This window comes from Labrus bergylta, chromosome 7 (genome assembly GCF_963930695.1).
Source record: "Labrus bergylta chromosome 7, fLabBer1.1, whole genome shotgun sequence".
NCBI lineage: Eukaryota > Metazoa > Chordata > Actinopteri > Labriformes > Labridae > Labrus > Labrus bergylta.
The window spans coordinates 4,105,776-4,121,610 of NC_089201.1; the positions used below are offsets into that span (position 1 = coordinate 4,105,776).

At 39.9% G+C, this 15,835-nt stretch overlaps 1 protein-coding gene and 2 long non-coding RNA genes across 3 annotated transcripts in view; 1 reads left to right on the forward strand and 2 right to left on the reverse strand.

The window, feature by feature from the left end:
- cdh13 (cadherin 13, H-cadherin (heart)) overlaps nt 1–15,835 on the reverse strand; it is a 374,372-nt gene that overhangs the window by 296,284 nt on the left and 62,253 nt on the right. The window lies entirely within an intron of this gene.
- On the forward strand, nt 1,311–10,002 carry LOC136179734 (uncharacterized). Its single transcript, XR_010666715.1, has 2 exons — nt 1,311–8,439; nt 8,772–10,002. It is a non-coding gene; the product is annotated as an uncharacterized lncRNA (long non-coding RNA).
- On the reverse strand, nt 10,724–11,601 carry LOC136179735 (uncharacterized). The gene is made up of 3 exons (XR_010666716.1): nt 11,518–11,601; nt 11,182–11,232; nt 10,724–10,949 (listed from the first exon to the last, which is right to left on the reverse strand). It is a non-coding gene; the product is annotated as an uncharacterized lncRNA (long non-coding RNA).

Here is a 15,835-nt window from a genome sequence, read left to right on the forward strand (position 1 = left end):
GGCGAGGCTATGCTAGTTCCAACATCATATTAGGGCTGCACCATTTGGTAATCTCGTCATCATTATGGCATTCCCAGATAACATATCCCAAAATTATGAATTAATCACAATAAATAGGATAAAATATTTAATGTAAACAAGCAATCTCCCTCAGCTGACATCCATTATATCTGTTTGATGGAGATGTGATATAATGTCAATGCTTAACATTTGATTCAGTCAGATGAAGCTGGCCTTCAGTTACACTCACTAATTGGTTCCGTTTAAGAGGTGAAAAAAAAATGCTACATAGACTGTTGGCTTGATATTATTCTGCAGACAACACTAATAATTGGTAATTGAGGCGGCTGTGGCTCAGTTAGTAAGAGTCGGTTTTCCCTCACCTGAAGGTCGAAGGGTCTCATAGCAGTCTCTACCATCAGTGTGTGAATGTGTAGGTGTGACCTGCAGTGTAAAAGTGCTTTGTGTAGTCAGAAGACTAGAAAAGGACCTTCCTTACAGCTAATTGATTACTGCAGAAACAGCACATTAAACATCAACCACAGCCATCTTGGTTAAAATGGGGTTAAAAATGTCTACAATTATTGCAGAAAAACTAGAAATGTTTTTTTCTAGACATGTTTAGATCAAAATTATCTATTCTTGTATTCTGGCTTTAAAGAGAAGTTCACATTCCCTGGTGATAATTTGTTGAGGTGGAAAAACCTTGTTTCATCTCAGCAGGGAATTTCTGTAGCAGATAGAAGAGAGTTACATCAATACTTATGTGATACAAAAAATTACGAGACAAGACAAAATAATAGATGACAGTACTTTTTTTTTTTTTTTAACTATTCACTTTGACTCAGTAAAATGTCGACATTTTAATTGGGGGATGTACCGTATTTTCCGCACTATAAGGCGCACTTAAAAGCCTTTAATTTTCTCAAAAAACGACAGTGCGCCTTATAATCCGGAATCCGGCTCAGCGACACTGACTCGGATAATGACGAGAGGGAGCCGGGCATGTTGGATGCCGTACTCGCCCAACTGTTCAATTCGGACACTGAAGAAGAAGAATTCAAGGGATTCGTGGACCGGGAATGAACTGAAAAAGTGAGCTTTACGTGTTATACGTAACTGAACAATGTTGAGTTATGCACTAACGTTTGAATTAGCGGTATCAGACTGTGTTTCTTTTACGTGTTTACAACTGAACAAGGCTGGGAGATATTGTGAATATGCACATTAACGTTTGAACAACGTTGAGTTATTGTGAATGCACTAATGAATGAACAATTTCGAGAGTTACTATATTGTGAATGCACTAATGAATGAACAATTTCGAGAGTTACTATATTGTGAATGCACTAACGTTTGATTTAGTGGTATCAGACTGTTTCTTTTACTACGTGTTTACTGAATCAGGGAAAAGTTCCCCTCCACGTTTGGGAGAAGAGGAGTGGATGCATAATGCAACCCCAGGCAGTATCTTCTATTCTATGCGCCTTATAATCCGGTGCGCCCTATATATGAAAACAGTTCTAAAATAGGCCATTCATTGAAGGTGCGCCTTATAATCCGGTGCGCCTTATAGTGCGGAAAATACGGTAACCAAAAAGAGGTCTTTGTCAACCACAGTTGTTTTCAAACAAGCGTTCTTTGTCTTCCTCGCACACATCTAATGCTCTTAAAAGGTAAATCAGTGATGAGTGAAAGACATGAGAGGAAGAACTATGAAGAAGGTCAGAAAACATGGATAGAAAATAAGGCACCGTCTTTCTTTTTACTTTCAAGCAAAAAAAAGGTTTAACATTAGAAGTGTTTTTGACAGCTGGAATAAGAAAGCTGACTGAATTCAATCAGATAGTGTCAGCGGCTGACACATACGACGCTGAGTGTTGTTCTGCCTGCTCTGTTGTAAGAGCACGCTGCATTTCAGATGAGCAGAGAGAGACTGGAGTATAAAAATCATATTTGGACAGCTGCATCCCTGCAGTTGATAAACTGTTCCCTCTGTCGCGCTTTTCTTTATACTTTTTCTTTCTTTCTATCTGCTTTCACTTCCCTGAAGCATGCACTGAGGTCAAACCAGTTTATCTGTTCAGCACTGAAGGCTGAGTAAGTGTAGGCTGCTGCACTTTGTTATTCATGCATCAATGTGTCCTCTCTACTTCCAATGTTTTCACTGTTCCTCAATCACTCACAGCCTATCATTCCCACTGACACTCGCTTACAACAACCTATTAACTGTCACAGCAAGTGTCAGCTATTCTGCAGACATGATGATCAATAACAACCTTGATTAACAGTAGAGATGTACCTATTCGGGCTGCACGATCATTCGTTTAAAAATCAATAAATCACAATCATACATATGATCTCATTTCTAAATGATGGCGATTCACTTGCTCATATTTACCCAAGAATTCAGAACAAGCTGCATTAACATCATTTACCACACATAGATGATACTTGGGCCGGGCTTCCCAGGTATATTTCCAACTTTTTTTCAATTCATAAAAAGGCCACGCCCAAGAGAGAGCCAGAGAGACCAAGAGTGAAAGAGAGAGTGGTCCAATGTCCCTACGTCCCTCCCATTAATGCACCGATGGAGGTGCAGCCTCAAGTCAAAACTCAAGTTGCTCTAATTGTTTCAATATTATTCTGCAGCTGTTTGCTTCGGATGATGTTCTGCACTCGTAGTTTATGATAATTGTTATGAAAGTCATCATCGATAAGCACGGATCACCTGGTATGTTAACAGAATCTCTGGTGTCCCTCTTCAAAAAGCGAGTAATCTTATTTGATCGTCTTTAGCGTACTGCTGTGAATATTGTCAAAAGAGCAGAGACACAAAAAAGCTACAGCATACGGCTAGAAGGGACAAGCTCGTGTTTAAGAGGTGCATGTGTGTGTGTGTGTGTGTGTGTGTGTGTGTGTGTGTGTGTGTGTGTGTGTGTGCGCGCGTGTGCATGTGCTTGTGTGTTTGTGTGCGTGTCTGCAGAATAGATTAGAAGGGGAACAGATGAGAAAAAGAGAAAATTAAATTGTAAACAGATTAAAGCTTTTTTCTACTAAAATAAATGAAGAGAATAAAGCACAATTTATATGTATACAATACAAACCGAATACTAACACACAACTTAAGTTAGAAAAACAGTGGTTTCTACACCCGAGTTGCACGCTGTACAGTGCGATGCTACAAGCTAAAACTTTCACGGATCACACAGCAGTGACTCATTTCCGCTTGCCATCAAGGAAAAAAGGGCAACACTGGAGTGAACATACAACGCAGCTCTTACTCAACGAGGGTTTAACTGTCACTGGAGAGGGTGACTGATGGACAGATAGTGGGGCACATTGAGATAACAATTTAGTCCATTTATATGGATTTATATAATAATTAACATGTAAAAACCTGATGCTGCCTTATACATGAATGATTCCCAGTCTCATCATCACAGTGAGGAATAAAGGTTTTTTAATTTACCAGAGGTATCAGACTCGTATCGGCAGATAACCAAAGCCCAGGCATCAGATCATTATCGTTTGGATAATTGAACAACCTTCTTCTTGGATATACCCTAGCATACAGTTCCCATGCACACTCACTATCAACTTAAAAATAAGTAAGTGAGTCTCCTGTTTGAAGTTTTTGCAGAAAACATTTAAGCCTGGCTTTAATTGAACCTCCAAAAACATCTGACGCAGGTAGCTGTGCCAGAAGTAGAGAGTGTCCTGGCTGTCTTGGCCAGGTCTTTGTTTTCCATTAGTCAGAGTTATAGCCCCTGAGGCACTCTGGGAGAGCACTTAAAGGTGGTGATAAATACACACAGCCACTAAAACAAAGCTGACTGACAATCCAGGGACAACACACACCTACGTCCACCTTGAATCATCTGTCCCAGGCTTAGTCGCAGCTTCCTGTACTCAAACGGTCTCACTGACTTTCCACATTTGGTCTGCATATCACTTTTATTCAAAACCGAATCAAGGGACGGACTACCAGAATGAAGGGCCCTGCATCCAAGCCGTGCTGTCATGACAAAAAAAAGAGATGACATGTGTTTTTGTTTTGATTAATCTATCACCGCGGTAGCCATGAAAAGCACCCCCCCGGATGACTGAGCCTGTGTGGAAAGCAATCATCAAAGGTACCAAATGGGTGTAAATATGCCCTCAAATAAGCATGAGAGACCCAGGTCACATTATTATTTGAAAAGTCTTCAATAATTTTTCTGTGATTCAGTGCCTGGCACAAATGTGTTGACCTCATTAATCTGCTTCTGCAGGCAGGCTCAATCAAACACTCAACTGGGCAACATATTGGAGAGTCGTGTCTGAGTCGATGCCAACAGTCCTGTTGGACGCTTTTCAGTAATACTGTTAGAAGATTGGTTAATTAACGAGTATTTTCAAGGCACTCAGGCTGAAAAGTAATGAGCTCTCTTGTCATGTATACAGTATATAAGCCAACACAGAACATAAACACCAGAAGCTGAATTTAAATCACGTTGTTTCATAACGACGCGAGCTGACAGTTTGACTGAAGATGAATACACAGCACGCCTCCATCTCACATTTTACTCCCACTCTCTGTGGACTGTCAGCAAAACGAGGCAATGGACATTTAGTTCAATACTGAATGTGTGTAATGTGACATTGCATTGCTGTCTTTTCACTCAGACATAAGTACCGACCTCTCACAGAGAGAGAAATACCGATTCAGGAGTGAGAGTGGAAGTGACTCTGACGTTGTGCTAAATCACATCGGAATAAATCTTTCAGTGCTCAATGGTAGCAACTGGAAGTGAGAGATGAGAGCTGTGATGTGTGTTTAGCATTCACCAGGTGAAAGCTGCAGCTCTAAATGAGGGACGGAGGCAGCAATGGAAACAAAATAATGAAAGAGAGCGAGAGAGACAGTGACAGGCCTGATCGTTATTTACTCTGGTGAGGGGGCATTTAGGTACCAGCACTTCAGTCAACAAGCAATCAAATGGTGAAAAACACAGCCTCATTGTTGACATACATCATAATTATACGAGAGCCTCACACTGCAAGTCCTGATATGAGAGCTTTGCAATCTGGAAAATGAGACTGGTATGGTTGAGATTTAGTGCAGAGTAATCATAGGTTGAAAGTGATAGTGAAATGAGGGGCTGATTTTTCAGAGGAGAAATGTTTGAGATAACATGGTTGGTTATTGTGTTGTGTATGTAAGGGTTGCCATGATAGAGTCTTAAATTTGGATATGATACTAAAAAAATCAAACAATTTCGATACCTGTTTGGATACCATGGCAACAAAAAGATCCTCGGAAGCCAATATTGGGTAACATGTTTTAATCCTGCACACTGGCTAAATTTCCCACATATGCTGGTGTATTTGTTTAATGTGGACAGAGCTCTCTCTTTCAGTCACAGCAGTTTTTGGTTAAAAATATGACTGAGGACTGGTATTTTTTAAGGCTTGGGTGCATTAAAATCTTATTATTCATTAATATAAAATGGGTTGTATTGTTTAAAAGAAGAAGATGAAGGAGGGGAATTTTTTTCATTCTGTTGTTGAGACATGCTGTGCACACATCGGCGAACACGGCTGCAATTTTACAATGACGATTTGAATTGCTAAATAAAGAAAAGTAAAGAGTGCATATCAGAATCTGAATCAGCTTAATTGACCATGTATGCTAAGACACACACAAGGAATTTGTCTTCGGTCACTGCTCTCAATGTACAAAAGAATAACATTAAATATAAACATAATATAAGCAACAAAAAAAAAAAGACTAATACATACACAAAGCTAAATAAGATAATAGTGCAGTTGTGAGTAATGCAATAAAAATAAAGAATTTCTCCGCTACATTTGCACTTGAGTGGCTGATAGCTATCTTTAACATCACCTGACTGCATTAACATGATGTGAAGGCCTCTGTACAACATGCAGGGTGTATGTATGCAGCAGGAGAAAGTATTGCTTTACAACATTTAAAGATGGACTTGAACCTGGTGACCCTCTGGTTCCTAACCCAAGTTCCTACAGACTGAGCCAGAGTGGTAAGACATGTGGTATTTGAAGGAATCAAATAATTTGCAATTTTTAAAAGCTTAATATGTTCCTTGTCCTACTTTCGTCCTTCACCTTTTTTTACCCCGAAAGGAGAAGCATCGAACATTTCTAAGGCCTTTTCCACAATATTTAAAGTTATAAAGCTACCAGGTGCATATCGCTACTGCAAGAGAATATCCATCACGACTGGATTTATGACAAATGGAAACACCATACTGACCCCAACAGATTAACAGTTACTGTTGGTTCTTTATCTAAATGATAAACAGATTACAGTTGTATGAAACACAGAACAGCAGCATGGGCTTCAACCAATTACAGTTTTGTTTATTTCTGATATGCAAAGCTCATACAATTGATTGTTATCATAAATGTAGTTGATTAATTTGCTCTTGATGGAATAATTAGCTGGCTAATCATTTCAGTACATTAAAAAATGTTAAATTGTGTAACAACTTATTAATTTTATCACATAGGTGTCAGCATTGAGCAGGAAATCCAAGAGACTTTCTTCTAGTGTGAGAAAGCTTCTTACTCCAAACATAATCTTGTGTCTGCATTATGTTCTTGTCAACTTAGGCTGCTGTCACAGAACTGCCTGTTCAATGTGCACAAAAGAAGCTCTTTTAAATCTCAAAGCTTGCACAAAGTCTAAACAGACAAACAGAGGAAGAGGAAGTGTTAGAATCTCAAAAGCCTGGTGGGAGGCACACAGGTTGTCAATTACTGTGTCGACAACTTAATGGAAAAAAATGATCTGAAACACACATGCTGCATCCTCAAGCAAACGTCAGAGGACATCTGTTAACATTTAAAATTTAGGACAGAATGGTTAGTTCGAGGACGGGAAAATAGAAAACCTTTCAAATATCTGGAGACTGAGCAGTTACAACTACTGTCACCTCATCACTTGGGGACCATTCATCAGCTCCTACTGAGGGAGTGGAAGAAAGATACATTGAGAGAGGAGGAGGGAGCTGACAGGTTGGTGCTGGCAGGGGAGTAGCAGACCCAGAAGGTCTGTAAGGAGTGAGCATCACTGAGCCACACACACACACACACACACACACACACACACACACACACACACACACACACACACACACACACACACACACACACACACACACACACACACACACACACACACACACACAACCAAGCCCTCAGAACACACTTTCCTCCGTCTGTGTTAGGCTCTCAAAGGCCAATTCCGACCAGGGGCCGATGGGTCGCGACCATAGACTGTAAAAATAATGGACGGGACAAGGTCCCCGGTCTAATGAAGCTTCTATTTTTAGAGCTCCCCCTACTGACTGGCTGCAGTATAGGTCATAAACCCCGCCTCCTCAATGATAACAGATGGGAAGGTAAAATTATCTCTCATATGATTGGACCGTGTTATTGTAACCGCTATCAGCATCAAAGTAATTTTAGTAACAATTTATAATCCTTAAAATGTAAGGAAGACTAGCAGAAGATTTTAACAGCCTCTATGGTTCTGCAAGAAGTTCATGTTTAAATTGTTCTTCTTTCTGTCTTCAAGGAAATCAATGCCCAAAGGAAACAGCAGTCCAGAGTCTGATTCCAGCTCCGGTGAGGTTCTGCACACAAATTGGCTGTCTGATTACATATATGAGAATATTTAACATTAGTTTAATTTATCAGGCTGGCCCATGTGATGACAGTTTAAAATAATCTTCAATAGAAAGTGGCAGGAACACTTTTGTCTTAAAACATAAATTCATAAAGCTGATCATATTATTGAATTCATCATGTCTTATTATATAGTTTGTTTTTCCTCTTAAATAGTTCTCCTGTCATAAAAACAAACTTTAGAAGCTGAAGTTTAGCAGAACCTGAGGACAGAGCTGATTTCAGGTCTGAGGCATAAACATCACAGTAAAATTCATTATACTTTACATTTAACTCCATGATTGTTTTTCTTTATTACAGAAGATGCTCTCAGATTCAGATCCATCAACAACCCCTGACAACGGAGGACTCGTCCCCTGAACGTTTCCTGTCCTCTCTCGATGGTCTTCTTCTCTTCAGTTATTAACTCTTGAAAACAGTAGCACAAAATGCCAGACTGTTTGACAAGTCTGTGATTGAATAAATGGAAATGGAATATCATGGGTATCTTGCTATGCTTATTGCACGACCTACGACCTGGCGTCCACATATGTGGACATCACATTTTGGGTTGTCTAGACCACAATATTAAATTTTGCTCTACAAGGGCCTGGGGTCCACATACAAGGACTTTATACTGCCACTTAGTGGTGTCAGAAGAGTATAACACATTATACATTAGATTCAAGATGGCCGACAACACACCCAGAAGTTCAGATGGCAACTCCCGATCCAAACTTCGACCAGGTAAAAAATTCAAACAAATTTCATGGCTGATTCTTGTTCAGATATGTATAAAAGTGTTCAATGTTTGTTATGGAATGAAAATTGTAACGATTTACCATGCCGCTAAACATGATGTCCACGTATGTGGACAGAGGGACTTAGTTTTGTTAGTTTTGTTGAAAATGTTTATATGTGATCATAAATGCTAGCAACAAAACATGAGAATGAAATAGTATTTTGGGATGATTTTGGTAGAAAACAATAGTTTACTACAGTACAAGCAGATGTAGCATGTTTTATAAATAAATCTACATAGATTTTTATTTGATTTTTCTCATGAAATTTTTTTCCAGAGCGTGATTCTCTGTCAAGAGTAATGGAGTTATTGGGGTTAATTGGTAGAGACAACTCAGAGGTGGAAGATTTGTCAGACATCGATGATCCCGTAGGGGATGCTGAATATCAACCCCCACGACAGGAGCCAAGCACCAGTGAGGAGGACAATAGTGGATGTGAGGGCCCCATTCCACAGCCCTCTCAGCCTATCAGGGGACGTAAACGTCTCCGTGATGAAAATGAAGGATATCGTTCAGATCGTGACAGATCACGCACTCCCAGACGTCGCTCTCAGACACAGCAGGATGAGGCCGATGTCTCAAACAATGTCCCTGAAGAGACAACACCAGGACCAAGCCATCAAGAACAGTCCAAGAAAGGGTGTGGGATGCGATGGAGGGCTTCTCCGCTCACACCAAATCAAGCCCAGTTTGAGCATGAGGAGGAAACTGTGCAGGACAGAGCGGGCTGGACCCCACTGGACTACATAGAACAGTATATTGATAAAGATTTGATGAAAATGATTGCAGATTGCTCTGATGCTACGTCACTGGCTAGAAGTGGGGACCCACTCATCAACACATCAACTGATGAAATTTATCATTTTTTTGGTGCCTGTATTTTGATGTCTTGCATACTATATCCTGCAATCAGGATGTACTGGTCCAAAGCCTTGAGATTCACTGAAATGTTCACGTGACAGATTCTTCAGGCTGAGGCGATCACTCAAAGTGCTCATTGATGATGATGTTCCAGAGGACCTGAGAGATTGTGATAAATTCTGGAAGGTGAGGCCTTTTCTGAATCGCATTCTGAAAGGCTGCAAATCTCAGGCTCGACCAGAATGCGTTTCCATTGATGAGCAGACGACTCCTTTCACAGGAGCTTGTCCGTATCGACAATATCTGCCAATGAAACCAAACCCAGTTGGCATGAAAAACTTTGTTTGCGCAACAGCAGATGGTATTGTGCTGGACTTTGACATTTATCAAGGTAGAGATGCACTCCTTGAGCAGGTTGAAGAAATATTGAGATATTGAAATTAACAGTTTAGAACAGTTACAATGCAAAATGTTTAGAATGTTGCTTTGTCACAGACATACGTCTTCCTGCAACTGTTAGCAACACTTAAAATGAGCCATATTGCTCAAAGGGGCACAATTGTTGTTTCTCATTTTGTTTTTGCACTCAGGAAAAATGCTGCTGTGTTCAGGCACCAAATAAAGAGTTGTGCATATCATTACTCAATTGTGACTTTATTGTGTTCTATCGAAATTTAAAACGAATGTCCTCATATGTGGACATCATTTTTCTCAGAAACTACATCATGTAAAAAGATAATTCTTTGTTTTTACACTCATCAGGTCCCAATCAGCCCAATCAGCAAAGAGAAATTAAAAATGCATGCCATGCAAGAGTTCGGGTCTTAGGAGGTTAAATGTTTAATACTAAGTAAGTTTAAAGGCCATTTATCTCAGATGAGACCAGCTGAGCTCGTCTGTTAGCTTTGTTGTTGTCTTAGCTGTTGTTGGTCAAGAAGAAATGAATGTCAGTTCAAGGCCTTTTCAAATGTGAGCTATAAACTTAACTGCTAAATTATTTTACTGTGACCAACACTTTGCAGTGCTCCAGTTAATCAGAGACAGTCATATCAGATTTTTAAAAAGTTTATTTAAACATTTTATGAAAAAAAATCTTCAATAAACAACCCCTGGCTTCATTAACCATGTGGAAAATAAGTAAGGGAGAACATCAGGTCGAACTGCTGGGACATAGGAGAAAGTATAAAAAATAATTAAACAAAGAAATCCAAACAAAAGTATAGAGATCCTGGATGATTGTTTGAGTGTTAAAATATGAAGGAAAAGCAAATCCAACACAACCCTCCAGCATCTGGCCTTTCAAACACAGGGCAACATCATGTTAAGAAAAATAAATTAAATATTGACCTGGATCTCTGTGTTTTATCTGACGATGACTATGGTAGCCTTCTCACTGTTCACTGTCACAAAGCTCCAGACTCTGTCCACCTTCTTCAGACGTCGATCAGCTCCTCTGGGTGATGGCAGAGAGGACTCTTCATCTGGGAGAGCTGCTGGTGTAAGGTCATTTCTACCACAGTGGATGAGCAGGGCATCTGGCACAGGTGAAAAAAGGAGGAGGTTCCTTCAAACTATGTGACCCCAGCCTGACCTCTGTAACAGGTGTGCAGATGAAGGTTGAAATTAGTCATTTTTAGGTTCTGTTGATTGTAAAATGGAAAAGAAAACATCACCTTTCTATTTAACATTTAGCTGGTGTATGACTCAGTGTGATTTTTATTTTTAGAAGACTGTATTGTTAACAATAGCTTGTTTTGAAAATCCTCTTGTGAAACTTAAAAACAATGACAGGATATAAAACTTTTAACAGATGATTTTAACTTACACTTCACCTCTGTGGAAGATGTCAGACCAGCTGCTTTTATCTCTTCTTTGCCTAAATGAAAATACAAAATACAATTGATTTACTGTTCACTTAAATATATTAGAAAAGCAGACATGAATCACATTGCAGACTATCAGTTTACATCATAGCTTACCACCTGTAGTCTACGGTCTGTGGTGCTAACCTAGCTTAAATATATCTTAAATATAGAACGATTTCGTTAAAAACAGAGGACCCAGCAGCCCACGTATTTTCAATAATGATCAAAATAGCGGGATTTTTATAAACAGTGCGTTTAAATATTAGACTTTGAATACAGTGGTTTGTTGTACTTACACATTTCTTCATCGTAGACCGGCAGAGCGCTTTCGGCGTAGCTGGGCTGTGTAAGTCATCAGGGCAGTACGCTAAGTGGGCGGGGCGTGTTACCAGGGCTCCTGCCCCCGGACCCTACTTTGCAGACTCTGGCTCCAAATGACGTCAAAATCGCAAGATGGAAGCGCCCCTAAGCGGCGTATTTTGGCTTCAAGAATGTTGAGTGGGAACAGCTACAGTGCGCGCCCACTGGTAGTGACGGAGCCGGACAGAGCACAAAAACTAGGGCGACGACCGCTCACAGATCTCCTTAAGAGGTGTTAGAAGTTGCAATGGCCCTGATAAGGAGTTTTTACAAGGGGTTTAGAGTAGAGGTGGGCGATAGGGGAACAATATCATATCACAATTTTTTTTGCAAAATCACAATCACGATTTTTTTCATACTGATCTTTAGACAAATTTGTAAGTTACTGACCAGTTCAACCAAACTTATTTCCCTGTATAATGTTTTTAAATGCACAAAAACTGTGCAGACAAGTTTAATCTATTTGAAAAACATCTTTGTAGGAGGTCTGGAGGTCTCTCAACCAGAACATCTTTAGCAACAGAAATGTCTTCCCCTCAGTTTAATCAATATTTATGCACAATTTGAAGGTTTTTCTCACCACTTTGAAATTATGATTTAGTTATGTGTCCTCTTTTTATGTTCATCAGGAACATTTTCACGCAGTGATGCATTCATTTAAAAACATGTAGACTTCGAGTTCTTGTGTTTCTGTTTTATTTAGCCCTGCAGAGTTCCTACAGCTGTAGCTTCATACAGGCTCTGCAGCCTTTGTTGATTTTTATGACATCATTGGACTAACTTTAGTTTAGTTTATATATAATCAAACATAATAGAGAATGTGTTCATTCTGTGACACATGATCAAAGTAAGTTTTACTGACAGAAGAGTTTAATTCATAGAGGGGGCGAGACATTGTCGATTGACAGGCAGACAGTCACCATGGTTACTCTCTCTCACCTGCCTGCTGCACACATCGTGTAACGTCGTTTAGTGTAATCCCTATAAATTCAGTTATCACAACAGGTGAGCTTTGGTTGGGGAAGCTTGATAGTAACTTTTAAAAATCGAGAGAGAGCAGAAAACACCGACAGCAACATTTTAAACACCGGGGTTATATCTCTCATCACTGACTGTCTGAGCTCCTCTCTGTCTGACTCTCTGCAGACTGTGAACGTCTCTCTGGCTCGTTAAACAGTTTCTTGAGTCGCTATCCGAGATGCAATCTTAACTGTGCAAACTATGCGGATAAGTTAACTGTTCATCACAGCGTGTCGGTTTGGAAAAAATATCACAACAGTTGCATATAACCGGAATGGAGTTGTTTTTGCGGACTTTACTTTTAAATTTCGTTTTCGTTTTCACTGCTGCAGAGCAAAAAAGGGGGAGACTAAACTGGCGAAGAATACACTGCAGCATGATAGAATAAACACATTAGCCCGGTTCTACGATCTTTCTGTTTCGGCAGATTGTCAGCACATTAAAATCTTTCACAATCTAAGATTGTTATATTGCCCACCACTAGTTGAGAGCTGCTAATAATATGATACATTTTCTTTATTAATAAAACATTGGAGGGGGGCAGGGATGAATTTCTCTGTGTCCATCATGTGTTTCTTCATTCACTCATCAGATTCAATAGCACAGATACCGAGGGGAGGATGTGTGGGACACGTTGCTTTCAGTTCGTTTAACTGGTTTGGATTTCAATGTGGAGGAGGAAAATAAAAGAAAGAAAGAAAGTCAAGAAAGGCAGTAATTGGGGGGAACAAGGTCATTTCCTGGTTTTTATTCAAGCTCACAGCCTCATTGTGAGCAGAGATTTGGTGCCATCATTCAGGGGCAAAATTACAGGTGGAAATGTGTCACATTTTCTCAGCTCTTTCCTGTTCTTTGAGCACCACTCGTTTGGATCAATTCCACCCTTTGGACTAAATTCCTTAATTTTCTTCCTCATGATGAATAATGATGAATATATTAAAATTCTGAGTCAAGGCTGCAAGAGCAACATTTCTGCTAAAGAGAATACAAAAGTATTTTCAGTCAGAATTGGTGACAGTGTTTAGTGAAGGAATGGCATGATGATGATGAACAGGGATGGCTTTGTGGAGAATTCCTCTGGAAAGCAGGAGTTAAGCATGGTGCTTTGCCTGCTGAAGATATTTCATAGAAGAAACTGGCATGAACACAAACTGTCCTCTGTGGCAGTGAATTGGATCTGCCATCCTCTCTTTGGAGAAGGATTGTAAATATAATAGAGAAATCACTCAAAATCCTTAAAATTACATGCACAGACATTTAATCATTCATAGAGACGCGCCGAATCACACAGGGAACATTAACAACAGAAAAATGTGCTTCCTTTCGCAACCACTATAGGAGGCTTTTCAAAATTACCAGAACATGGAGCCAAAATGTAAGCAGAAAGAGATTAGGGCAATTTTCTGTTGATTAAAGAGGTCATATATTCTTTTTATCCACAAAAAAACCAAAAACACACTGAGCATGTCAAGGCTTTAGTTCAATTTAAAAAAAATCAGTTTCTGCCTATGAAGTGATACTTTGTCATAGACCTTGACATGCAGAAGCACACACAAACAGACCTCCTCTATTCACATCCATTCAAACAGCAATTGGCTTTTTAATTGGAAAATACTACCAATGGGAGTTCACATTACGTGTAGCTTTTTTGACATTTTGCAGCTGAATTAATACAAGCAAAGTGTAGAAGATGATGTGGAGTAAACTGGCCAAGACTTTACACCAACATCAAATTGGATACTGTTTTGTCAAAGTTCTTTAATCCTTCTGCTTTCCTCTTTTTGTGTTGGATCATCCAATGGCAGCGCATGATTTTCTTAACCATAAAAAAAAAAAAATGCATAACCAAGGTGCTTTGTTCTCGACATGTGTTCGCCATGTGCCGTCTGTTTTAATTCCAGTCTGGGTTGCTTTGAGTCAAAGCATTCATTAACAGAGATGTTCTGAGAAAAGTTCAATGGTAGAATAGGCCAGTAGTTCTTCTCAACTGGTAAAGCCTCAGGTCCACCAAAATAAAGTCTATCCTGTGTAAATGTCTCCCTGAGTCATTACTGTCTACAATGAGTGAGAAACTCCTGTTCCACCAGCTGTACTGTTGTCAGAGCCGTGTTTACATCATGTTTACATGGACGGGACGGCCTTGAGTATAAAGCTGTTTTAATGTTGCTTATTTATGGTGCGTTCTAATCAACAACTCGTTAGTGTGAACTTGAGTGGAGGGGAGTTGGAGGTGTGTTGCTGGAGGAGAGCGGAGGCTTCAGAATAGTGGAGGTGTGGCCAAACAGCAGTTTGTTTTGGTTTAATGCTGGTGCTCAAGGGTGATATATCGGATCAAAAAGTTGCACAGTCTTCCTTTAAGGCTCTTGCACACTTTTTGACACATTTATTTTTTTCAGACAGCCAATCGTGACCCACTGAAAATGTCTCTGCAACCAACTTTTGGGTCTGGACCCACCAGAAGAGAACCACTGGAATATAAGCTACAGGAGATTCACTGACAGAAAAGGACAATGGGTAAAGGACTCCATTCCCCCATCCAGCCCTGCAGTCTCTGTAACAGTGTATGTTCAGTGTTTCCCCTACCATTATATTGGGGGGGCAAGTCGTCGTGTCGGCATGTCGGCTTGTCCCCACCCCCCTAACGCTGTAAACCTAGGGGAAACACTGATGTTCATCTGTTGGCATGAACTATGCATCAATAGTTCTCGTGTTGAATTTGAGGAAATGTATAGGAACAATTTGCAAACCTGTCTCCACCTCAGGGTAAAACAGACTTTGTATTTTTCCGCCTTGTCTGTTCTGGCTTCCTCTCTTGCTGTTTCACAGCCTTTTATTCCTGCCAAAGGATTTTTGGAACAAAAAGGGATGGTGAGAAATCTAAAATATTCAGCATCTGATAAGCCTGCCCGACCCCAGTGATGGATCATAAGATTCTGTGCAAAAATAGTGAACAGAAGTTCTTAGTGCTGCCGGAAATTATTGAATTTTAAAAACATGTCATACAGATGGTGATTGGTGGCTGGTTGTTCATTTTTCTGACCTTGAACCAGACTGTTTTTGCATAAATACGATTTAATTTGCACATTTAGTTTATCTTTGCTTCACTATCAATGTAGAGATAAAACACATGGCATGCGAATGCTCAGATAAAAAATACTCCCACTCCTTATGACGTCTGAGATGATGGCACTCACACTCATGCTTAAGACAGCAACCAAATCAACAACACCATAT